General features: G+C 39.8%; 1 protein-coding gene across 1 annotated transcript in view; it reads right to left on the bottom strand.

Annotated features, from left to right (window-relative positions):
- The window catches only part of ACSL3 (acyl-CoA synthetase long chain family member 3), an 85,265-nt gene that overhangs the window by 55,012 nt on the left and 5,315 nt on the right, over positions 1–24,938 (bottom strand). The window contains exon 2 of the mRNA XM_062192847.1: positions 1,841–1,898. The gene's annotated coding sequence lies outside the window, so the exon portion shown is untranslated. The remainder of the gene's footprint in view (positions 1–1,840; positions 1,899–24,938) is intronic.

The following is a 24,938-nucleotide window of genomic DNA, read 5'->3' as shown; positions in this document are numbered from 1 at the left end:
ACTGCTTTAAATTATGAGAAAAATATATATATACAATACAAATATTCCATAACATATAATACAAAATAAATATTGGCACATATATTCTTTAATCTTGATTATCATTTCTTAGACCTTGTTGATTTGGGGCAAAATTATGTCAGAGGCAAAAATCATGACTATGTTCCTGGTGTCCTTCTGCCTCCTCCCTCAAGTGTCCTAAATGCCCTACATGAGGCAACAGAAATTGTCCTAAAGCAACAAAACTACTTTTCCATCCACCCCAAAGGTAATTATAATCATTTCTACAAATGCATTACCATTTAATAATTATTATTTAATATACTGTAAATTATAAATTTCATTTTAATCTAACTCTCTTGAAGCAGTCCAAGCTAGGAATTCGAAGTCTGGGGTTCCTATAACCCACTAGCCACTAAAAGCAGTCTGTAGCAGTTTTGTACCATGTTCTAATGTGTTTAGTTGCTTCAAAGCACTCTTCATCTGGCCATATACAGTCCTCAAAGAGATATGGGCAAGGAAATGTCTAACATAAAATGAAGGCACACCAACGAGCAAAGTAGACTGCTTTTTCCACAATGCCTCCTTTGTTAGATAGAAATCTGGGGTGTACACAGCACAGGTCTAGAAGGACTTAGTCCATATTGTACAAGGATAATCACTGTAGAAATAAAGAGGGAAACAGGAAAGCTTCCTGTTTTCTTACACTCTCTTACCACTGACAGTTTTTAGCAATAGGTACAATAAACACACTAAAATCACTCAAAAATGTAAAGAGTAGTAAATTCAAGTGATATGGACAAAGACACTGAAAAGACCTTCAGAAGATGCATGTCAACAATAGTGTTTCTACTGGATAAAATGCTAATTGTTCATATGTACTCAAAGCACGTTACCAACATGGACTACTCCTTGTAACAGTCCTATCCAATTTTACTCTCATTTCTCAGAATAATACATACCTTCAGGTCACTTGATCCTTAAATTTTTTACCCCAAAATTTTTCAAAATCTATTTACTTCAGAAGCCACAGTAGGGGAAGAACGAAATTGTGCTGTATTTTTATGCCCCATAACAACTGTGATTATCATGCTGAATTTTCTATGGGCTTAAAAAAAAAAAAAAAAAAACTCTGCTGTTTCCTGACCTCAAAGCTACAATTTCTATTAAAATGTCCACTTAGAAGCCGGCACCGTGGCTTAACAGGCTAATCCTCCGCCTTGCAGCGCCGGCACACTGGATTCTAGTCCCAGTTGGGGCGCTGGATTCTATCCCGGTTGCCCCTCTTCCAGGCCAGCTCTCTATGGCCTGGGAAGGCAGTGGAGGATGGCCCAAGTCCTTGGGCCCTGCACCCACATGGGAGACCAGGAGAAGCACCTGGCTCCTGGCTTCGCATCAGTGCGATGCGCTGGCTGCAGCGACCATTGGAGGGTGAACCAATGGCAAAAAGGAAGACCTTTCTCTCTGTCTCTCTCTCACTATCCACTCTGCCTGTCAAAAAAAAAAAAAAAAAAGTCCACTTAGAAATTTACCAAAAAAAACCCACAAATTTTAAAGAGCTACTGAGTTTAAATTCTTTGCACAGATACTTAATGGAATTCAAACTGAAGAAAGGAGGGGAGACAGTATAACTGAACAGCATGGTTTAATGTCTCATTGATTTTGTACAGGATTAAAATAAGTACAAAATTATCTCCTCATAACTTTCATAGTAATTCTGTAATCACAAAATGGGAAGAATTTCTAATTTTTTCCTTTTGTCAGTTTAACTATAATTGGTTTTAACTTAAAACATTTCAAGCTTAATGAAATATTTCATAATAAAAAATTAAATTTTTACCAGTTGACAATGGTAGGAGGTACTAGTGCCTTCAAGATAGCTGCCTTTGTGTCAATACCTGTCAAAACAAACAAAGAGACAAATATTATTCATAATTTAGTTAATCAAAGCCAAATATCAACTTTGCTCAGGAAAAAGTTACTTCCTAACCTCTCATGAAGAAAATTTCTAGTGAGCTTTTCTGGAAACATTATAAATCTCACCAGTAAATGATATCTTATTATGTAACATTTCTCCAAAAAAGATAGTATATATGCTATTCCCCTACAGAATAGCCAAAATCCAAACACCAAACACCGGCAAGGATGTGGAGTAAAAGGAACTCTCAGTCACTGTTGGTGGGAATGCAAAATGAGAAAGCTACTTGGGTGGACAGTTTCACAGTGTCATAAAAAACTAAACCTACACTTACCCTAGGAACCTAACAATCACACTTCTTGATATTCACCTCAAAGAGTTAAAAACATGTTCACACAAAAACTTGGACATGGCTATTTATACCAGCTTCATTATTAATTGCCAAGAGTTGGAAGCACCCAAGATGTCCCTTAATAAGTGAATGGATAAACAAACTGTGGTACATCTAAACAATGAAATATTATTCATTGCTTGAAAGAAAAGAGCTATAAAGTCATAAAAAGACATGGAGGAATGATTTAAATATCTTAAATAAAATTCATGCATAGTTTTTCCATAATAACATTCTTCACAAACTCTTTGAAGACTCATTATTCATAGATTTAAAAATTGTTCAGACTAAAATAAACTTACGTCTTAATGTTCCACATTTTGAAGTTTAACATTAAAGAAAGTTTAATCCTAGTATTAATCGGAAATTCACAGAAGAAAATCCCTTGTGTCCATATAACTACGAAAACACTATCATTTCCCTCATCTTTATTTTTTTTTTTTAAGTGAAAAGAAAATCACAATTGTTGGTAAGTAAACAGGAAACAGAATAGCTCTTGGCACCTTGGGGAAAGTATATTGTTTGAATAACAATTTGACAACATCTAGAAAAAGCTGGAAATGTAAATTCCTGTGATCCAGCAAATCTCTTTTGACTTTGGCACATGTGCATACTGATTTTGCCCTGGTTTGTTTTGTTAATTAAACGGCCCAACGTGACAGGTCCTAGTCCAATGTGACTGGCCCTCAGTGAATGTTAAGAATCTCTCCAACAAGTACTTAATAAACCCATACTTGGCTCCAGACCTTATGCTTCTCATTTTGCAAATGAGCTCAAAAAGTTCCTAGTCCCAAGGTAAGGCCTGACAAAACAAATTGTTTTAAGAGGCAAAAACTATTCGACAAGTACACAAGCTGGTGCAGTGGCATAGCAGGTTAAGCCACTGCCTGCCGTGCCAGCATCCTAAATCGAGGCTGCTACACTTCCAATTCAGATCCCTGCTAATATGCCTGGGAAAAGCAGCAGAGGATGGCCCAAATCCTTGGGCCCCAACACTCACAATGGAAACCTGGATGAAGCTCCTGGCTTCAGCCTGGCCCAGCCCTGGCTATTAGGGCCACTTGGGGAGTGAACCAGTGGATGGAAGATCGATCTCTCTCTCTCTCTCTCTCTCCCTCCCTATCTCCCTCTCTCTGTAATTCTGACTTTGAAATAAATAAATCAATCTTACAGAAAGAAAAGGAAAGAGAAAGAAAGAGAGAGAGGAAGGAAGGAAAGAATGGAAGAAGGGAAGGAGAGAGGGAGGGAACGAAAACAGACAGGCAAATGCAGTCCTCTGTACAGCCAGGAAGTCACTACAAGCTGAGTTGATGGGTATATTTTTGTCCAAGTAGATAACAACTGCAGGGAGTAACAACAGTATTTGCAAAAGTACAAAGATGTGCCAGCGCCATGACTTAACAGGCTAATCCTCCGCCTTCCGGCGCCGGCACACCGGGTTCTAGTCCCGGTTGGGGCGCCAGATTCTATCCCGGTTGCCCCTCTTCCAGGCCAGCTCTCTGCTATGGCCCGGGAGTGCAGTGGAGGATGGCCCAAGTCCTTGGGCCCTGCACCCACATGGGAGACCAGGAGAAGCACCTGGCTCCAAGCTTCGGATCAGCGCGATGCGCCAGCCGCAGCGGCCATTGGAGGGTGAACCAATGGCAAAAAGGAAGACCTTTCTCTCTGTCTCTCTCTCTCACTATCCACTCTGCCTGTCAAAAAATAAATAAAAATTAAAAAAAAAAAAAGTACAAAGATGTTACACAATGAAAGATAACTTTCAGAAAAGTCTAAGTACTTATTTTTTTTCTTTTTACAATTACTTTTTTTTAATTTAATGAATATAAATTTCCAAAGTACAGCTTATGAATTACAAAGGCTTCCCCCCCACGCAACTTCCCCCCCACCCGCAACCCTCCCCTGTCCCACTTGCTCTCCCCTTCCATTCACATCAAGATTCATTTTCAATTCTCTTTATTTATATACAGAAAATCAGTTTAGTATATATAAAGATTTCAACAGTTTGCCCTCGCATAACAACACAAAGTGAAAAAATACTGTTGGATTACTAGTTATAGCAAGAAAAGTCTAAGTACTTATAGCAAGCTGAACAAATGAGCTCCGCTGTTGTGGCCACCTGGGGAGTGAACCAGCAGATGGAAGATTTCTCTCTCTGTCTCTACCTCTCTCTGTAAGTCTGTCTTTCAAATAAATAAAATAAATCTTTTTTAAAAAAATGTAATTTGGGAAAGGCTATGTGGTACAACAGGTTAAGCTACAACTTGAGCAGCCCACAACCCATGAGTTTCTTGGGACTGAGTCACCTCTGCTTCTGATACAGCTTCCGGCTAATGAGCACGCTGGGAAGCAGGTAATGACTCGAGTACTTGAGTCCTGCCACCCATGTGGGAGATCAGGATGAAATTCCTGGCTCCTGGCTTCAGCCTGGTCCAGCCCTGGCTATTGTGGGCACCAGGGCAGTGAATTAGCAAATAGAAGAATCTCAAGAGTCACTGTCTGTCTGTCTCTCTCTCTCTCTCTGTTTTTCTACCTTTCAAACAAATGAAAATAAATATTTGAAAAATTAGGAAAAAGTGTAACTTGGGATGTTCCAGACAAATCAGGAATGTATGGTCACTCTTCCTATAAGGGAATGATAATCTACTGGCATCAGATATCTCAGGAATACAGGTAGCTATAAACAAAGCGTTAAAGTTTTATGGAAAATTAATTTTAACCTCAAATTCTAGTCCCAACTAAATTTCCAATCAGTTGAAGCTGAATAAAGAAAGTATCAGACATGCAACGACTCATTAAATTTACATTCCATAAATACCCTTTGCTAAGAAATTACATTAAAAAGTCCTCAACTGTGTGTACATAATCCTGTGACAAAAGTTTTAAAAGACAATTTTTAGGCCAAAATTAATCTAAAGTTTTGTAATCTATTTTACAAGAGCTAGTACAATACTGACTCAAAAACCTGACATACCAAATAGGACAATCTCTCTAGTGAATATTAACAAAAAAAAATTCTAAAATATCAGCACATCTAATCTAACAGAGGTAAAAATAATCTACCACAACCTAGCAAGACCTAGTGAGACCTAGCGTGGTTTGTTTACTGTATAAATACAAAGATGTTTCATATTATCATTCTCTACATTAACATGGTAAGTGGAAAGGGCAAGTTGTGACATGCATTTTTTTAAGAAAAGTCAATATCAACTTTTAACTTTAAAATATTGTCTTATTAAGAAAAAACAAGCTTCTTTAACTTAAAAAAAAAAAAAGTATATTTATTGGGGCCAGCGCTGTGGCATAGCGAGTAAAGCTATCGCCTACAGTGCCAGCATCCCATATGGGCATCAGTTCGAGTCCCAGCTATTTCACTTCCAATCAAGCTCTCTGCTATGGCCTGGGAAAGCAGCAGCAGATAGTCCAAGTACTTGGGCCCCTGTACCCGCGTGGGCATGGGAGACCTGAAGGAAGTCCTGGCTCTTGGCTTCTGGCTTCAGATTAGCCCAGCTCCTGCCATTGCAGCCATCTGAGGAGTGAACCAGTAGATAGAAGACCTTTCTCTCTCTCTCTCTCTCTCTCTCTCTCACCAGTAGATAGAAGACCTTTCTCTCTCTCTCTCTCTCTCTCTCTCTCTCTCTCTCTCTCTCTGCCTCTCTGTAACTCTGCCTTTCAAATAAACACACAAATCTTTAAAAAAAAAAAAACAAAAAAAAAAAAAACAAAAAATGAAAATTTATTTTTAAAAAAAGTATATTTATGAAAAACCAGCAGTAAACATCATACTTCACAGTGATTTCCATTACAACACAGAACAAGACAAGGAGGTCAAGTATGGCCATAAATATGGAACACTGAGAAGGCTCTGGCCACATATCCAATGTGATAACCACTAACCAAAACTGCTACTGAGCACTTGATATGTGGCTACTGCAAAATGAAATGTATTCCAAATGTAAAATACACACGGGATTCCAAAGACTCAGTATGAAAAAAGGAAAGCAAAATAGCTCATTAATTATTTTTATACAATGACAAACACAAACAGTATTTTGGATATACTGCATTAAATAAAAAACATCAGAAGTAATTTTCCCTGTTTACTCTTATTGTAATATGCATACTAGAAATTTAAAATCAGATATATGACTGACATCTATGGCTTTCATTGCATTTCCTTTGAATAGCACTGCAATTCAGCCACTGTAATCACAAAATGGAATGAGTATGACAAATTCATGCTGTTTGCAGACAAATGGCTGTTGAAAAGAAAACGCAAAGAATCATTTGAAAAATATCCAATCAGTGGGAGAATTCCCTAATATATCTAAATATGAAGTAAATAATAAAAAGTGATAGCTTTTCAAATACCAAACAGAAAATAAAATGCAAAAAGATCTTAGTCACAATAGCAAAGCAACATTAAAATACCTCACATAATAATATATGTAAAATGCTATACTTAGGCACTAAAAAAACCTGAATATTTGTTAAAATAGACTTGTTCCTTAGTGGGAAAAGATAAACATAATTCTGCCAAAACTAAGCTATATCAAATGCAATCCCAAATCAAAGTCTTTTGGGGGGCGAGGGGGAGCTGGCATTGTGGCATAGCAGGTAAAGCTGCCACTTGCAACACTGGCATCTCATATGGTAGCCGGTTTATGTTCTGCGTGCTCCACTTCCAATCCAGCTCCCCTGCTGATGGCCTGGGGAAAGCAGTGGAGGATAGCTCAAATGCTTGGGATCCTGCCACCCACAAGGGAGACCCAGGTAAAGCTCCTGGCTCTTGGCCTCAGCCTGGCCCAGCCCTGGCCATTGCAGCTATTCAGGGAGTGAACTAGCAGATGAAAGATCTCTCTCTCTCTCTCTCTCTCTCTGAATCTTCCTCTCTCTAATTCTTTCAAATAAATAAATCTTTTGTTTTGTATGGTCACTTAATATGTTAATTCTAAAATTTTTTTGGAAGAAAAATTTGTAAGATTAGCTAATGAAATGCAAGAAAAGGGACATTTAATGTGTTATGTCTAATTAGATGGAAAAAGAACACTAACTGCTCTGGTATAATATTTAAAAACCAAAAAAGGAAACTTTGACCACAGTACACTTCAGACCAGTGGGTAAAAAAGTATTCAATAAATTGCAAGAGTATGAAAGAAAAATCAGAACTGAAATAATGGTTTATTTATGTCCAGGACAGACAAGCCGTCAACTAATAACCTTTCACAATTCCACATCCCCAAATTGGCATGCTATCACTTTTTTTCCTGATTCTGAAACCATCACCCGTGATGTCAGCCTTAGCTTGCATAGCCCATATGCCTGGCCTACTTCTGTTCTGGGGTAGGAAGCACTGGTTCTGTATGAACTACATGATGCCACTTTACTCTCATCTCCACCCAGACGACTGTGACAAATGTAGGGATTCACAGGCATCTAGGAGCCCATAACCAGTGAGGCCTATATCAAAATCATGTATGTGTTGATCCAATCATATTCTTCTCTCCAGAACTTTGAATCTGGGATATGGAATAGCACAGAAAAGAAGCAAAGAATACTGCCAAAGCAAATTCAGCCTTCAAAATTCAGTTAAACCCTCATTATGAGGGTCAGTCCTCCTATGGACTCACACAGATCTGAATCAGTCAGTCTGGGTGAGAGACCTTCTTCCCCTCATGCTTAACACACAGAGGCATAAATGAACACAGAATGAGGAGTCCCAAGGGCTATCACTGTGGAGCAGTAAGTTAGGCTGTCACTTGACATGTCAGCATCCTATACGGGAGTGCTGGTTAAAGTCCCAGGTGCTCTACTTCTGATCCAGCATGTCTGTTGATGCAACTGAGAAGAAAGAGAGCAGGATGGAGTTCCTGGTTACTGGCTTTGGCCTGGCTTAGCCCGGCTGTTCCAATCAACTGAGGAGTAAATTAGTTGATGGAAGATCTCTCTTGCTTGCTCTTGCTCTCCCATCCCTTCCCCACTCTGATGTTCTACCTTTCAAATAAATCTTTAAAAAAGAAATAAAAGAATCTCAAGTAGGCTGAGATACACAGAACACAGGAAATACCAGAGGGTTGGAGGGGGTATTGATAATGTTCCAGATAGAATGAGAATACTTTTTAAGTAAGGCATTTGGTCAAATTTGTTTTTGCATAATGGTGACTTGGGTCATCATATAGAAACAAAGCAGAAAGGATTCCAGGCATGTGGTTATTACAATAGCCCAAAGGGTAAGAGCTAAGAGAACTTAAGGCAGTAGATACAGAAGAAATAGAACCAACTGTAAAGACTTCACAGAAGTAAAATTAATAGCACTTGTCAGCTGAAATGTAGACAGCAAGGGCTTTGAAGATTAACATTTCTTATGTGGAGGAATAAAGAGATGGCCTGTGACAGACATAAGGGATATTGAAGGAAGAAGAAATACATGTATGAGAGCACTGAATTAAAGGATGGAAGGAACTGAAGGATTAGATATGAATACAGTATTAGAAATACAGTGTTGGAGCTCCAGACACAGCCAATAGCATAGGTTTTAGTCTGATCTGATTGTATTCAAAGACCATGGAATCCTTAGGGAGCAGTATATTTAGTTGTATTTAGCTTATATTTAATTGTCCTTAACAGATTAAGGACAATCACTAGAAGAGCCAGTAACACAGGTAAAGGAACCAAGAGCTAGTGCCCTAGAAGCCAAAAGAAGGCAAAATGAAGGTTGGTAAGGGCATCGTCAGGAGTGTCAAAAGCTATAAAAAGGGGCCAGTGCTGTGGTGTAGCAGGTAAAGCTGCTATCCTTTTCTTGCCTTTTTAATCACACAATTTTTAAAGCTATATTTGTATATATTACTTAGCCAGCTAGCTATTCAAATACATATTTATTGACAGTAACTCCATTCTTTCAACTCAGAGCACCACTAACAAGAAGTATATACTGGTCATTTTTGATGTGAGATTGCTGGCCTTCCAAAATTTTCCTGATATTATGCTTAAACCTTTCAACTCAATTTAATAAATGTTTGCTCAGTGTCTCATGTCCACTTTTGCTCTAGGTGGCAGAGATGCAGACATTGATTTATTCAACAAATAGGAGTGTCTCCTAGATGTCAGACACTGGGGATACAGCAGTGAATAAAACACAATCATGCCTCCCCTCACAGAGTACTCCTTCTAGCGAAAGGTCAAACAAACCTACTCTCTCTCAAAGAGATCAAAGGAAATATATGATATTTCTAACTTACCTAAAAAACAGAAAATACCATTATTCATACTTGTATTTGAAATTAATAATAAGAAACAAAAACTGGAATCACCTATAGCTAATATGCCTGTCCTCTGGCATCACATAACATAAATAAACCTTATTAACACAAACACGCATACAGTCAGCTCCTAATTATCTGTGGGCAAATTATCCAGGCATCAAGGACAATTCTCTGATAGTGATTCATGTTTCTGGGTGGTATTCCATCCAATTTTGACCATGTAATTCTCTAACACTTGATATGACAATATGTAATGTGAGAATATATCTAGTGTGACAATAAGTAGTTTAAGACCATAAAGTAACTGAAGTCATTACTATGTCCACCACTTTGCAAATGAATTTACAGAAACTAACTCCCTAAATTCAATACCCTTCAATTCATTTCCCACAGCCAACAAACTCAGCACTTTTACCCACCCCAAACTCCACTCATCTCTAGAGTTGCCCCAATCTAATAAGCATGGGCTGACCTTTTATCCACTAGGTCAAGACCTCTAAACCAAGGATCACAACAGCACCCTTTGGAAAAAAAAAAAAAATTGCCATTCCAAGTGTGTACTTTTAATATTATGTCCTTGCATACTATAAACATTATAAATCATGTATATAAAATATATAAACTGTTTTTAAGTAAGAGAATTTCCACCAGTTTCTTCCAGTGCCAGCAACTGATTGCATGTACATGCCAGAGCATCATGTCCCCTGCAAGGCAGACATCATCCCTATTTTAAAGAAACAGAATTATAAAATGTGGTCCCCATGCTCAAGCTCTTCATTACTCCTGTCTACCACTTTAGTCTCTTCAGTAATACGTGAGGTGCTCTGATCTCCCACCTTACGCCAGTTAGTACCCCCACAATACCCACTTTAAGATACTGTCAGATAGGAGGCCGGTGCTTTGGTGTAGCAGGTAAAGCTACAGTGCCAACATCCCATATGGACGCTGGTTCAAGTCCCAGCTGCTCCACTTCCGATCCAGCTCTCTGCTATGTCCTGGGAAAGCAATACAAGATGGCCCAAGTCCTTGGGCCCCTGCACCCACGTGGGAGACCTGGAAGAAGCTCCTGGCTCCTAGCTTTGGATCAGCACAGTTTCAGCCGTTGCGGCCAACTGGGGAGTGAACCAGCAGATGGAAGACCTCTCTCTCTCTGCCTCTCCTTCTCTCTCTATGTAACACAAATAAATCAACCTTTAAAAAAAAAATACTGTTGGATAGAGCAGGTATTTTTTATATGCCTCAGAAACTGCTATACAAAATTAAACATTTGTATTTTCTAAGGAGAGTGCTGCAGTCTAAGCAAGCATCAGTCTACTTGTCTGTCAGGCCTAGTTTCAGAGCAAATGATGCATACAAATCTAGAATCTAACACACTGGCAATATGATAAGCTATAACACAATGATTAAATGACTTGGGAAAATACTAACTGTGAGCATGTAAAAAATACTAATGCCACATATTATGATCCATGTGGTGTAATTTCAATTACTTTGCGCACATTAATTCCATTCAAGTGCAGTTCTAAGATAATTCATTCTGCTTCATTCTGGATTTCTATAAAACCCTGCGCCACTGCACACTTGGCTAATCCTCGACCTCGGCGCTGGCACCCAGGGTTCTAATCCCGGTTAGGGCGCCGGATTCTGTCCTGGTTGCTCCTCTTCCTCTCCAGCTCTCTGCTGTGGCCCGGGAAGGCAGTGGAGGATGGCCCAAGTGCTTGGGCCCTGCACCCGCACGGGAGACCAGGAGGAAGTACCTGGCTCCTGGCTTCAGATCAGCACAGCGCGTCGGCCATAGAGGCCATTTGGAGGGGTGAACCAACGGAAGGAAGACCTTTGTCTCTCTAACTCTGCTTGTCACAAAAAAAAAAAAAGAAAAAAAACCTCAAATAAAGGACTTGTTTCATCTTAGAAATGTTTCAACTACCCTCCCACCACTTCCCCCAAACAGTAACTATCAAATCAGCCTCCAACAAGAAGAGAAGGGGTCTGTGACTGTTAAGCATTACCATAAAAAGTCAGTGTCAAGGTTCAGAATGAGTATCACTGCAATCCCAACAATAGTAAAAATAAGAACTTTTGTGGTTGAAAGAGAAACTTCTCATAATTTTGTCCAAAATGATACCGAATATTCTAAAACCCAGAAATATCCAAGCAGAAAACAAAAACTTGTCATAAGCCTACAAACTCATTTTACATAACATCCAAAAGGGTAACAAGTGTGTAAGTAGCAGTCAGTGTAGTTATCTAATGAAACAAGTGCCAATACAGATTTGTTTCTCACCAAAAAATAAATCTACATGTGTGCTCTGTTTTTCAATAGTAAAAGGTTCTGATTTCAAGAACAGATCCTGAGTACTCAATAGGCCCTATTCTCAATGAACTTTCCCTCTAGACCACTTAGCATTTTTCATTCCAAGGAATATCACAAGTCTGACTTTTTAAAAACACCCTCTAAACAAAGTACACCCCAAAAGTACGAATTATTAGCCCCTAAGGTATAATCTCCTAAGTACAATCTCTTAAGCACTATTGATCTCAAGTACAATCTCTGAAGTACAATTAATTTCTTAAGCACAGAACATTGAACCTATGCTCTTATAACCAGTCTTATTCCACCAGCTGTGTCACTACAGTCCTTCTGTGAACTCATCTAGATCAATCCCTTTGACCTTCCCAAACTACTAGACCTCTGCAGCCCAATGTCCTCCCTTCCTAATTCTCCTAACTCCCCAGACCCTATATGTCCTTCCACTGCCATGATCACAGTGTCCTAAGCCAGACTAGTATTTATTTTGCATCTAGTCAGCTCTTCTGCCGCATACCTCAGTGGACTCCTACAAAACTTTCCTCCCAATCTCCTCCACCCCATTTCTACTTCCAACACCTCTGGGAAGGTAAACCTTCATGATGTTGCATCACCATAACTTTAATGGTAGCCCAAGTTATTCCTTCTCCCTCACTCAAGTCATTCTCCCCCAGAGAATTACCAGTGATTTTTCTACAAGGCAAATAAAGTCAGTTCATTCCCCCACTTCCAAGCTTTCACTGGGGCTCCTCAATGTCCTTGTTTTCTGCTATCACTGGCCTCAACTACCAGCTCTGTCTTCCATCTTCAATCTATGTACTGATCTATTTAGTTATCTTCATTTCCTTATACTCACCATGTAACCTACCCTCTCAGTACCCCTAAACATTCCATGTATTTTACTGTCCCCATGTCATTTTACTTGTATTCCCAATGGGTTCCATCTCCAACCTTCTCTTGACTAACCCATCCATTTGACTGAATTCCATCTATTTTCACCTCTTTTCTCTTCTCTCCTCCACCAAGGTTGTGCTAAACATCCTTCTCCTCAGTTTCTAAAGCACTTTAGGCAAACCATTAACTAAGTTATTACAGCTGCATTTTAACTTTTCTGTCTCCCCCAATAACTTTCAAGCATCTTAAAATATGTTCATTTTTATCTCCACTTTCCTGAAATCTAGCTAATTATGCAGTACATATAAATAAAATCACACTCTTAGAGACACTGGCATGGCTCAGTTGTTGAAACATCACTAGGGACACCTGCTTCCTATATTGGAGTGCCCAGTTTGTCTGGCTCCACTTCCAATCCAATTTCCTGCTAATGTGCACCCTGGAAAGTAACAGTGATGGCTCAAGCACTTGTGTCCCTAACACCCAAGGGGGAGACCCACTAGTTCACTCCCAAAATGGACACAACCGCCAGGGCTGAGCCAGGCTGAAGTCAGGAGCCAGGGACTCCATCCTGGTCTCCCACATACGAGTGGTAGGAGCCAAAGTATTGGGGCCACTTTCCACTGCCTTCCCAGCCACATTAGCAGGAAGTTAGATTGAAAGCAACATAGCTGTGACTCAACAAAGCACTCCAATATGGGTTGCCAGCATCACAAGCAGCAGCTTATTTCACTATGCACAATGCCGGCCTTAATCCCAGTACTTCTAAACTGGCCAAATAGTTCAGACTCCAGTTCAAGTGCTACCTCTATTATGAAGTCTTTTAATGTCTGCTCAACCAATCAACCCAAAACACTTTGAATAAATCTCTGAATCAGCACTTGTTACTATGGATATGTCTGCTGTTTTATTCTCTACTTCAAACTGGTAAACACATGATTCATCTTTAAAATATCTATCCCAAGAAACCTAGGAAAGACTGCCTAGTATATGTTCAGTAATTTTTTAAGGAAGGTAAACAAGTAGAAACATCAGAGAAAACAAGCTAAGGAACTGTATGTTGGTGCTTCTGAAACTGGTGAGATAATACAAAGGTAGAAAGAGCTGGAGACTACTGAGTTGGTTGTTTATCATCAGCCCACGGACCACCAAGTTAATAGTTAAGAGCAACGGCAATCACGGAGGCCACCTAGAGCCTAGCTCTGATCATTCCTTTACTATGATGTGGAACAATTAAAGGACAAGAAATACATATGGAACATTATTTGTAAAATCCATACGTTAGGGGCAAGCATTTGGCACAGCAGGTAAGATGTTGCTTGGAATGCCCACCTCCCATATTGGAGTGCCTGGGTTTGAGTCATGATTCCACTTTGGATCCAGTTTCCTGCTGATGCGTATCCAAGGAGGCAGCAGTGATGGCTCAAGTACTAGAGTCCCTGCCACCATATAGGTAATTCAGATGGAATTCTCACTCTGGGCCTTGGCATGGTCCAACCCTAGCTGTTGGGGGCATCAGGGGAGTAAACTGGTGAAAGAAGATCTCTCCTTCTGCCTTTCAAGTAATTTTTTTTTAATTTTTAAAATCACTATGAAAGCTGAGTAAATATAAGGTCAAATTTACAGAAATTCTTCCAGTCGTTTTCCAGATCAGAAAGATTATTAAGTAGTATATAAATAAAACAGTGAAAAACCAAGCTATATTTTATTGAATAAAAATTCAAATTTCAACTGATCTTGTAGAGAGTGTTACTCTGATCTGAATCATGACTAAGTGATATGAGAGATTCCTCCCTCTACCCCACTACTTTTTTATTGAAAGCAAATTCCATCCCCTCCCCTCAACCATCCTGTTTGAATCAGCCATAGGAGCAACAGAAACTGAGGGACACTGTGTTATCTGAGATAATTCTCAAGACACCTAACATAGGGGCCGGCTCTGTGGCATAGTGGGTAAAGCAGCCACCTGCAGGGCCGGCATCCCATATGGACGCTGGTTCAAGTCCCAGCTGCTCCACTTCCAATCCAACTCTCTGCTATGGCCTGAGAAAGCAGTGCAAGATGGTCCAAGTCCTTGGACCCCTGACCTGTATGGGAGACCCAGAAGAAGCTCCTGGCTCCTGCCTTCAGATCAGCATAGCTCTGGCCATTGCGGCCAATTGGGGAGTGAACCAGTGGATGGAAGACCTCTCTCTGCCTCCCTTTCTCTCTCTGTGTAACTCTGACTTTCAAATAAATAAATAAATCTTAAAAAAAAAAAAAGGACACCTGAAGGGAGAAATTTTTAGAGTAAAAATCATAATAGGTATATTTATTGATGATGTCAGCGTTCACCATTAACAGGTTATGTAGAACATCGAGAAAGGTCAATAAAAAGCCATCTTTTCATGATTATTCCCAACTTTACTTATTCAAATTTCACATAAATGAAAAATTTATATCTTCCATATTAATTTTTAATTTAATTTTTAATTATTAATTCCATGTTAATTTTTACTGTAATATCTTTAAATAAAAACCTAAATCTAGACATTTTCTATTATTCAAATCTTTTAGCAAGACACAGTTAATGAACAAAAGCATTGTTTATTATTTAATCATACCTAGATTAAGACTCACTTAATCTTGGGGCTGGCATTGTGGTATAATGGGTAAAATTGCTGCCTGCAACACTGGCATCCCATATGGGCTGCCACCTGCTCCACTTCAGATCCAGCTCCCTGTTAATGCAACTAGGAAAAGCAAAGGAACACAGCCCAAGTGCTTCAGCCCCTGCCCCATGTGAGAGACCCAGAAGAAACTCTTGGCTCCTGGCTTCGGCCATTGTGACCATCTAGGGAGTGAACCAGAGGATTAAGATTCTCTCTCTGTCTCTCCCTCTAACTCTAGAATTTCAATTAATAAATCTTTAAAAAAAATACTGGTTCAACCAAAATAAACATACAGATTGCTAGGAAATCTTTTTAAAAATTACACAAAATGTAAGAATTTTTTTTACAAATGTGAAATATCATCTTTCTCCTGTTTTTCAATATATAAATGTAAGCATAGGTGCTCTGTAAACGTCTCACAAACAGCTAGAGGGCACATAAATAAGCACAACTTCTCCAAAAAGCACGTTTGTAATTTTTTCATACCTTTTGACCCAACAAATCCACTTCTCTAAATATTTAATGAAGAAAATAAATGTGCTTGACAGTTCCATTGGGTACTTTTTTTTTTTTTTAAATTTTTGACAGGCAGAGTGGATAGTGAGAGAGAGACAGAGAGAAAGGTCTTCCTTTGCCATTGGTTCACCCTCCAATGGCCGCCGCGGCTGGTGCACTGCGCTGAGCTGAAGGCAGGAGCCAGGTGCTTCTCCTGGTCTCCCATGGGGTGCAGGGCCCAAGCACTTGGGCCATCCTCCACTGCACTCCCGGGCCACGGCAGAGAGCTGGCCTGGAAGAGGGGCAACCGGGACAGAATCCGGTGCCCCGACCAGGACTAGAACCCGGTGTGCCGGCGCCGCAAGGTGGAGGATTAGCCTATTGAGCCATGGCGCCGGACTCCATTGGTTACTTATAATGGGGCAGAGGAGGGACAAATATCCAATAATTGAGAAATGGCCAAATATATTATGATGTATACAACAGACTCATACAACATTAAAGATATTTTCAGGAGTTGGTGTGTGGCGCAGCAAGTGAAGCCAACTACAGAGCCAGCATCTCATTTGGGTCCAGTTCAAGTTCCAGCTACTCCGCTCTGGATCAGCTCCTTGCTAATGCACCTGGGAAAGCAGCAGAGGAGGTCCCAGGTGCTTAGGCCCCTATACCTACATGGCAGACCTGGAAGAAGCTTCTGGCTCCCTGTTTTGGCTAGGCTTAGCCCCAGCTCTTGCATCCATTTGGGGAGAAAACCAGTAGATGGAATATCTCTTTCCTGCTGTCTCTCCCTCTCTCTGTAACTCTGCCTTTCAAATAAAATAAAATAAATCTTTAAAAAAGTTTATTTTCAAAGCACATTCAGTATAGGAAAATTGTTCAAGATACAATGAGATGGGCTGGCACTGTGGCATAGCAAGTAAAGCCACTGTCTACAATGCCAACATCCCATTTGGGCACTGGTTCAAGATTCGGATGCTCCACTTCCAATCCAGCTCTCTGCTATGGCCTGGGAGAGCAGTAGAAGATAGCCCAAGTCCTGAACCTGCATGGGAGTCCTGGAAGAAGCTCCTGGATCCTGGCTTCAGATCGGCCCAATTCCAGCTGTTGCAGCCATTTGGGGAAGTGAACAAGCAGATGGAAGTGCATGTTCTCTCTCTCTGTAACTCTGCCTTTTTTTTTTTTTTTTTAAGATTTATTTATTTATTTGAAAGTCAGAGTTACACAGATAGAGAAGGAGAGGCAGAGAGAGAGAGAGAGGGAGAGAGGGGGGGGGGGGGTCTTCCATCCACTGGTTGATTCCCCAATTGGCCTCAACAGCCAGGGCTGGGCTGATCTGAAGCCAGGAGCTAAGGGCTTCTGGGTGTCCCACACGGGTGCAGAGAGGCCCAAGGACTCAGGCCATCTTCTACTGCTTTCCCAAGCCATAGCAGAGAGCTGGATCAGAAGTGGAGCAGTCGAGACTCAAACAGGCGCCCATATGGGAAGCCGGCACAGCAGGCAGCAGCTTTATCTGCTATGCCACAGCACCAGCCCTGTCTGGCTTTCAAATAAATAAATTTAAAAAAATACGAGAAATGAGGAAAAGGAGATTAAATATATATATTTAAAAGTTATATTAAATATAACTTTTGTTAACACATATATTTAAAAGTTATATTAAATATAACTTTTGTTAACACACACAAATAGGTGCCAAAACTAAAAGTGTCCAAATTTACAACTGGAATGTAGGATTAGCTGTGATTTTTATTTTCTTCTTTATGCTTTCACGTATTTTCCAAATTTTCTCTTTGAACATGTATTGTCATACTTAAGAAAAACTTTAAGCAAATATTCAAATGCATTATAATGTCTACAAATATATGCAAACAATACTAAAATACCTGAAAGAGCAGGCCAGTTTATTTTTAAACAAGAAACTGAGCAAAATTCAGAATAGACATTAAACTTAAAATCTTTTCATTCAAAACACATAACAATAGAATTATGAATTATCTCATCTAACAAGTTTTTCATTGGCCTTAACTAAATATGTATCCATATCAAAACCTACACAATAAATTATAATTAGGCAAGTTGTTGTGTTTACAGATGCTTTAATACTGCTAAAGATCATTTTTGCTTTTTTTTATACATTTTTTTTATTTATTTATTTGACAGAGTTAGACAGTGAGAGAGAGAGAGAGAGAAAGGTCTTCCTTCCATTGGTTCACTCCCCAAATGGCCTCTAGGCCGGAGCTACGCCAATCCAAAGCCAGGAGCCAGGCGCTTCTTCCTGGTCTCCCATACTGGTGCAGGCGCCCAAGCACTTGGGCCATCCTCCACTGCCTTCCCGGGCCACAGCACAGAGCTGGACTGGAAGAGGAGCAGCTGGGACTAGAACTGGTGCCTATATGGGATGCTGGCGCCGCAGGCGGAGGATTAACCAAGTAAGCCACGGCGCCAGCCCCATTTTTTGCTTATTTCTAACACTCCTAACTATACAACTCAAACTACAAAAGGGAAAAAGCTACTTCCAAATTTTGTGGTAATAAATTTAGACTTCTTTTTGTAGTAACTGAGGGACCAAAGCAGCCTATTGACTTGATATAGGTATTACTAGCTACTTGGCACAGCTGAACCTCCAAATTCCCTAATCTTCCCTCCCTACTCTCAACAGATGGCTCTTAAGAGACCAGAAGGCTTCATTTTACCTTCTGTCTTATGCATGCTGTGGGCCCTCAAATGAGTCGGATTTACTCTCAGATTATCTCTGCATAAAACTCCTGACCCTCTAGCCTTCATGTAGATTTTCCCCAGTGCTAAGTGTCTATCCCACGTTCAGAATGCTTTAAGACTATGCCTACAAAGCTGCCTATTCACCCCACCTCATCCCCCATGACTTGGTTCAGTTCAGTGGCACTTCCTCAGAGAAGCATCCTAGGGAAGCCTATGTTACCACTCTCTCAGTACCCCATTTTGTCTTCACAGCATCTACTGCAGTTGTAATTAAACAATTTGTGAGAGTGCTTACTGTCCACTTTCCTACTCCATGCACCAGGGAAGGGACACATCTGTCTTATTCATCTCTCTATTCTCAATGTCCATCGGTGGGAGCTCATCAATTGCATGGATGGTTTGTAGCTGTTAGTAATAATGATTTGGGGCCAGAGCTGTGGCACAGCAGGTTAAAGCCCCAGCCTGCAGCACTGACATCCCATGTGGGCACCAGTTCAAGTCCTGGCTGCTCCATTTCCAATCTAGCTCCCTACTAAAGTGCCTGGGAAAGCAGAAGATGGCCCAAGCATCCATGTGGGAGACCCAAAGAAGCTCGTGGCTTTGGCTTGGCTCAGCCCCAGTTGTTGTGGCCATCTGGGGAGTGAACCAGCAGATAGAAGACCTCTCTCTCTTTCTCTCTCTGTAACTCTGCCTTTCAAATAAATAAAAAAATGATGTAGGGGCCGGCAGTGCCAGCATCCCAGATGTGCACTGCTTCCAGTCCCAGCTGCTCCACTTCTGATCTAGTTCCTGAGAAATAGTAGAGGACAGCCCCAGAGCTTGGGTCCCTGCCACACACATGGGAAACCTGGGTGTAGTTCCTGGTTCTTGGCTTTGGCTGGCCCACGCCTGGCTGTTGCAGTCATTTGGGGACCAAACCAGCAGATGGAAGATCTCTCCCTGTTTCTCTCTCTCTCTCTCTGTAACTCCGCCTTTCAAATAAATAAGTAAAAAGGCATCTAAGAAAGAACTGTGGCACAGGTAACAAAAATACTGAGGCAAGTATGGGCGCCAGTTTGAGTCCTGGCTGCTCCACTTCTGATCCAGCTCTCTGCTATGGCCTGGGAAAGCAGTACAAGATGGCCCTTGGGTCCCTGTACCCGTATAGGAAGACCCAGAGGAGGCTCTTGGCTCCTGGCTTCAGATCAGCACAGCTCTGGCCATTGTGGCCAATTGGGAAGTGAACCATCAGATAAAACCGCTCTCTCTCTCTGCCTCTCCTTCTCTCTCTGTAACTCCGACTTTCAAATAAATAAATAAATCTTTAAAAAAAAAAGTTAGCCTGCTATTGATTTATTGAATTTCAAGTCCCGCCTACAGTTTCATTTTCAGGGACAAACCAAAAGATTTCATGGGCCTTATATAGTCTACCAGCCAGATGTTCCTCAGTCCTGCTTTAATTCATCCAACAATTACTTTCTGAACTGAATCAATCAATCATTGTTTTTGTCCTCTAAGTCTGTTCCTTGCTGCCCCATGGGATATGATTTATCCCTGCAGCTTCTTTGGTCCGCCTAAGTAGTTGATGGCTCAATTTTATATGTCAATTTGCTCTTTCAAATTCCACTGCCCTTGGACTCAATTTGAATACCTTCCTCAAACTCAACCCTTTTTTCAAATCCAACATAGGTCTCCTTTTGAGCAGGACCAAATCCAACCTCTTAGTCCTCTGTACTGCTCATATTAGATTTACCACATCTTGTTCTGCACCTTCATACAGTTTGGAAGCTCTTGTCCTTCAGGAATTAATACCTCCTAGACCTCTATAAATGACATATGCTTTTATTCATATAATGGATTCCCGAACATGCTGGATTCAGAGCACTGTGCTGTTTATCAAAAAAAACCACTTCTGAAGGACAAAGGAGGGAGAAGAAACATAGAATGGAGAAGAGGGAAAACAGAATAAAAGGCAACTAAGAGACAACAGAGGGACCAGCGCTGTGGCGAAGCAGATAAAGCCATCACCTGCTTCTCAGTCTTTTGGCTAAGATCAAGTGAAGCTGTCACCTGCAGTGCTGGCATCCCACTGAGTGCCAGTCCAAGTCTCAGCTGCTAAAGTTCCAATCAGCTCCCTGCTAATGTGTCTGGGAAAGCAGCAGAGGATGGCCCAGATGCTTGGGCTCCTACAGCCATGTGGGAAAACTGGAAGACCCCTCTGGCTCCTGGCTTCAGCCTGGCCTGCCCTGGCCATTGCAGCCATTTGGGGAGTAAACCAGCCGATGTAGATTCTCTCTCCTCTCTTCCCCCCCCTCCCCCCTCCCTCCCCCCTCTCTCCTCCCCTCCCCCCTCTCTCCCCCCTCTCTCCCCCCATCCCCTCTCTCCCCTCTCTCTCCTCTCTCCTCCCTCTCCCCCCCCCTTGGCTGCCCAGTAGCTTTGCCTTTCAAATAAATAAATAAATCTTAAAAAAAAGAGAGAGACAGAGACGTAACAGAGGCATAAATGGAGGAAGTAATTAACATAAGGAGTCAGCTATGTGCCCTGAACTACCTACGGTCTCGCTCACCTCTCATAATATAGCCCTTTAAAATCTTCATGTTATAGAAATTGAAAAGGAAAGCTGAGAAAGGGTAAATAACTAGTTCAAATTTATATATCAAGTTTTATACACATGTGTGGCAATGGTTCCTTCTCTACCCAACAAAACAAGGTTGATAGGGTCAGTGCTATAGCACAGCAGGTAAAGCCACTGCCTGCAGTGCTGCCATCCCATATGCTCCACTTCTGATCCAGCTCTCTGCTATGGCCTGGGAAAGCAGTGCAAGATGGCCCAAGTCTTTGGGCCCCAGCACCCATGTGGGAGACCCGGAAGAAGCTCCTGGCTCCTGGTTTTGGATGGAGTCCAGCTCCAGCCTTTGCAGCCATTTGGGGAGTGAACCAGAGGATGGAAAACTCTTCTCTCTCTGCTTTTGCCTCTTTGTAACTATGTCTTTCAAATAAATAACATTGATAATATAGGATAATACACAAAGGAGTTCAAAAAGTTTATAGAAACTTAAATTAAAAGGTATATTCTCCATGAACTTTTTAAAGCTCCCTCTATTTAGAAATGCTACCTGAATCATTATCAGGATCACAGTATAGAAGGTACTTAAAAATCACAAGAGTAAACTCTTGCTATTTATATAAATGAAAGTACACCATGTCAACCTTTTTCAATGAGCTGTACATGTAATTATAAGAAATAAAAGCACAAGATAAACCCTAAATTACTGATGTTAAGATATAAAAAATATAGTTAATGATGTACCACAATTTATAGTTTTCCACTGTTTATAAGCTCCCTATTCCCAACCTCCATTAACAAGAGGTTATGTATGATACACTCAACATGTCCTTGAGGTATATTTCTCTATGTGAAGATAACACTTCTTTAAAAAGACAGCAAAACAAAGTGAGTAAGACTTAGAAAATACTGCACACTGTAAAAATAAATAAAAATAGTTCATATTTAAGTGCTGACTATACAAATACTTATATAAATACAACAATCTTCATGTACATTCTATTATCATCTCTATTTTCAGATGAAGAAACTGAAGCACCATAGTTAAATAAACTGCCCAAGGTCACAGAGCTAATAAGAGATAGATATAGACCCAAGATTCCAATTCAAGTCATCTTAACTCCAAGCACAGCTCCTTTACATACAAACACACACACACACACACACGGCAATGGAGAAAGATATAATGTCATAGAGGAAAATTCTTAAAAGGAAATAAGCACATAAATACAGAACTGGGTAAAACAAAAAAACATTAACAAAGAAAAACTGCCTGAGAGAAAGGGTACATATGAATTACCCTTATAGTCAGTTATGGAACTAAAAGTAAATAATATTAGATCCTTATAAAATTGCTACTTTTAAAAAAAAGTAAAATATGGTTAATTAAAATAAATGTTATTAAGAAAGCCTTAAGGAAAAATGTCCATTGTAGTTTTGTGCTATAAAGTACCTTGACTCAAATAATGAAAAGACTAGAGCAAAGCCAATGTAAAAATGTAAAGAAAAAAAAAAAAGCATAGGGAAACTATAGTATCAAAAATGGAATTAGGAAAAGACTCATATTCAATAATAGTTAGAGTAATAGTACTTGTAATCATACCTCCCCACAGATATGGAAACAACCTAAACTCTGCCAACAAAGAGGAAATAAATGAGGTACACCCAGCCTAAAAAGGAATACATTTTCCACAGTAAAACTAAATGAACTAAACTAGGTTCGATCATTGATAGAACTCAAAGGATGAAGCCACACAGATATTGCATAACAATACACACAGAATCATCTATATAAAGTTAACAATATACAAAACAATATCATACAATGGTATACAATTATGTGAACTAAAACTGCAGAAAAATGCTTAAGAATAATAAACAGCAAATTCTAGGCAATGATTAACTGAAGATTTAGAGGACAAGAGTGAGTTTTTTCAATTATATTAAATGTTATTAAACAGTTTTGAGACATACATAAAATGACAACTGGAGTTAACAGATTAAGGCTTTTCAAATTCCTTTAAATTCTGATCCAAAGGAGAAATCTAAAGGAGTAATAACACTAGTTCATATTAAGCAATAGTAAAGGACAATGTATCCTGAAATATTTATGTTCAAGGTCAAGAAGAAAATTCTACTGGAACTCCCACAATTTAGTTTGTTTTACCTTTCATTTTTCCCACTCATTAAAAAAAAACAATAACAACAAAGAGGTGGGATTTATTTGGAGTAATAACTGTAATTAAAACAGATCCAGGCTCCACAGTTTAGCTGGTTAAAGCACCTGTGTGGTAAAACAGATCTAAACACTGCCCCTAAATGTTGAAACAGCTCCTTTCCAGATACAACCGTACCTTCAGAAGTTTAAACAAACCTCAAACCAAACTGTCATGGTAAGAGAGAAGATACAGTGCCAAACTGCCTGGGACAAAATCCACCACAAACTCAAACAAGTCACCTATGCTATCCTGTGCCTCATCTATGAATAAGGATGATGAAAGAACCTATCACACAAGACTAAGAAAATTAGAACAGTACCTGACCATAGGATACTATAAAGGCATTACCCTCATCCCAAAAGCCTTAGAAAAAGAAAAACCATTTTGTTTGTTTTTTTTTCCAGAAAAATATACTTCAGTGCAGCACTGAAACCAAAAAGTTGACTACAATTAAACAGGGGATAACAGGAAACTATTCATCTCTTGAGCAGTGTTAGGATAGCAAGAGTTTCGTTACTTTTTGCTTTCATTTTTCTAAAAATATTATTCAACACTGTTATAACCTCTTCAGTGTGTATATATCTCTGTATGTGTTCCATACACACACACCTGGTCCAAAAATCAAGGTAATACAATCTATTTCCTGGCTCTCTTGTTCAACTGGCAAAGAACCAATTTCTCTTGGGAAACCTGCCTCAGCCACCACCTCCTCTGCAAAGCTCCCCATCCCAATTTCCTCCCCTGCCCTGGGCCTGCTTCACACTTGTATTTCCTAGCAGCTTCCACTGCTGTGCTGATTACACCAAACTGTAAAGTATCTGCTCATATGCCTTCTTCCGTTACACCATACTGTAATGTTTATTCATATACTTCCTTCCTTTTCTGAACTGTGAGTTCTTTGGGAGCAGTAACTATCTCTCAATCATTTCCAGATTCTCAGTGCCTTGCAAAATAGATACCAAATACATGAATGATTCATTGTCCCTGTAGGAGTATATCCTTATAACAGATATCATCACAAACAATTATATAACTATATGAGGGGATTTCAACTTATCCAAAAGGTTATTTAAGGATCTTCAACTCAGCACATTGATTTAATCCACTGAATAAGCATTCAAAGAAGGAAACTTAGTAGTATCTAAGTAAACATACTGCAATAATAATAGAAACTAAAACTTCAAGAATTATTTAAAACAAGGAAAACAAAAGTAACCTGGAAAATCATTCTTATGAAACCAAAAATAAGCATGTAGTGAAATAATCACAAAATTCAACATTTACAAGGCCTTTTTCAGAAGAGAAATAAATCATCAAAAGTCAAATGAAGGTATAGACTCTATTGAGTTGGATGAAATCAAAGGTAAGTCACACATTAAATCAATTTCACAAGCTGTTTCTGTAGTGAAGTCTCCTGAAAGACTGTCACAACTTAGCTAAACTTGGGTGCTTTTTAGGAATTTAACAATCTTTGGCAATTTTATGGAATTTGCTTAAGGCCCCACAGTAAACAAAGTACTTACTGATTTATACAGGT

The sequence above is a fragment of the Lepus europaeus genome, chromosome 1 (genome assembly GCF_033115175.1).
Source record: "Lepus europaeus isolate LE1 chromosome 1, mLepTim1.pri, whole genome shotgun sequence".
NCBI classification, from domain to species: domain Eukaryota; kingdom Metazoa; phylum Chordata; class Mammalia; order Lagomorpha; family Leporidae; genus Lepus; species Lepus europaeus.
This window is presented reverse-complemented; position numbering and strand designations above follow the sequence as displayed.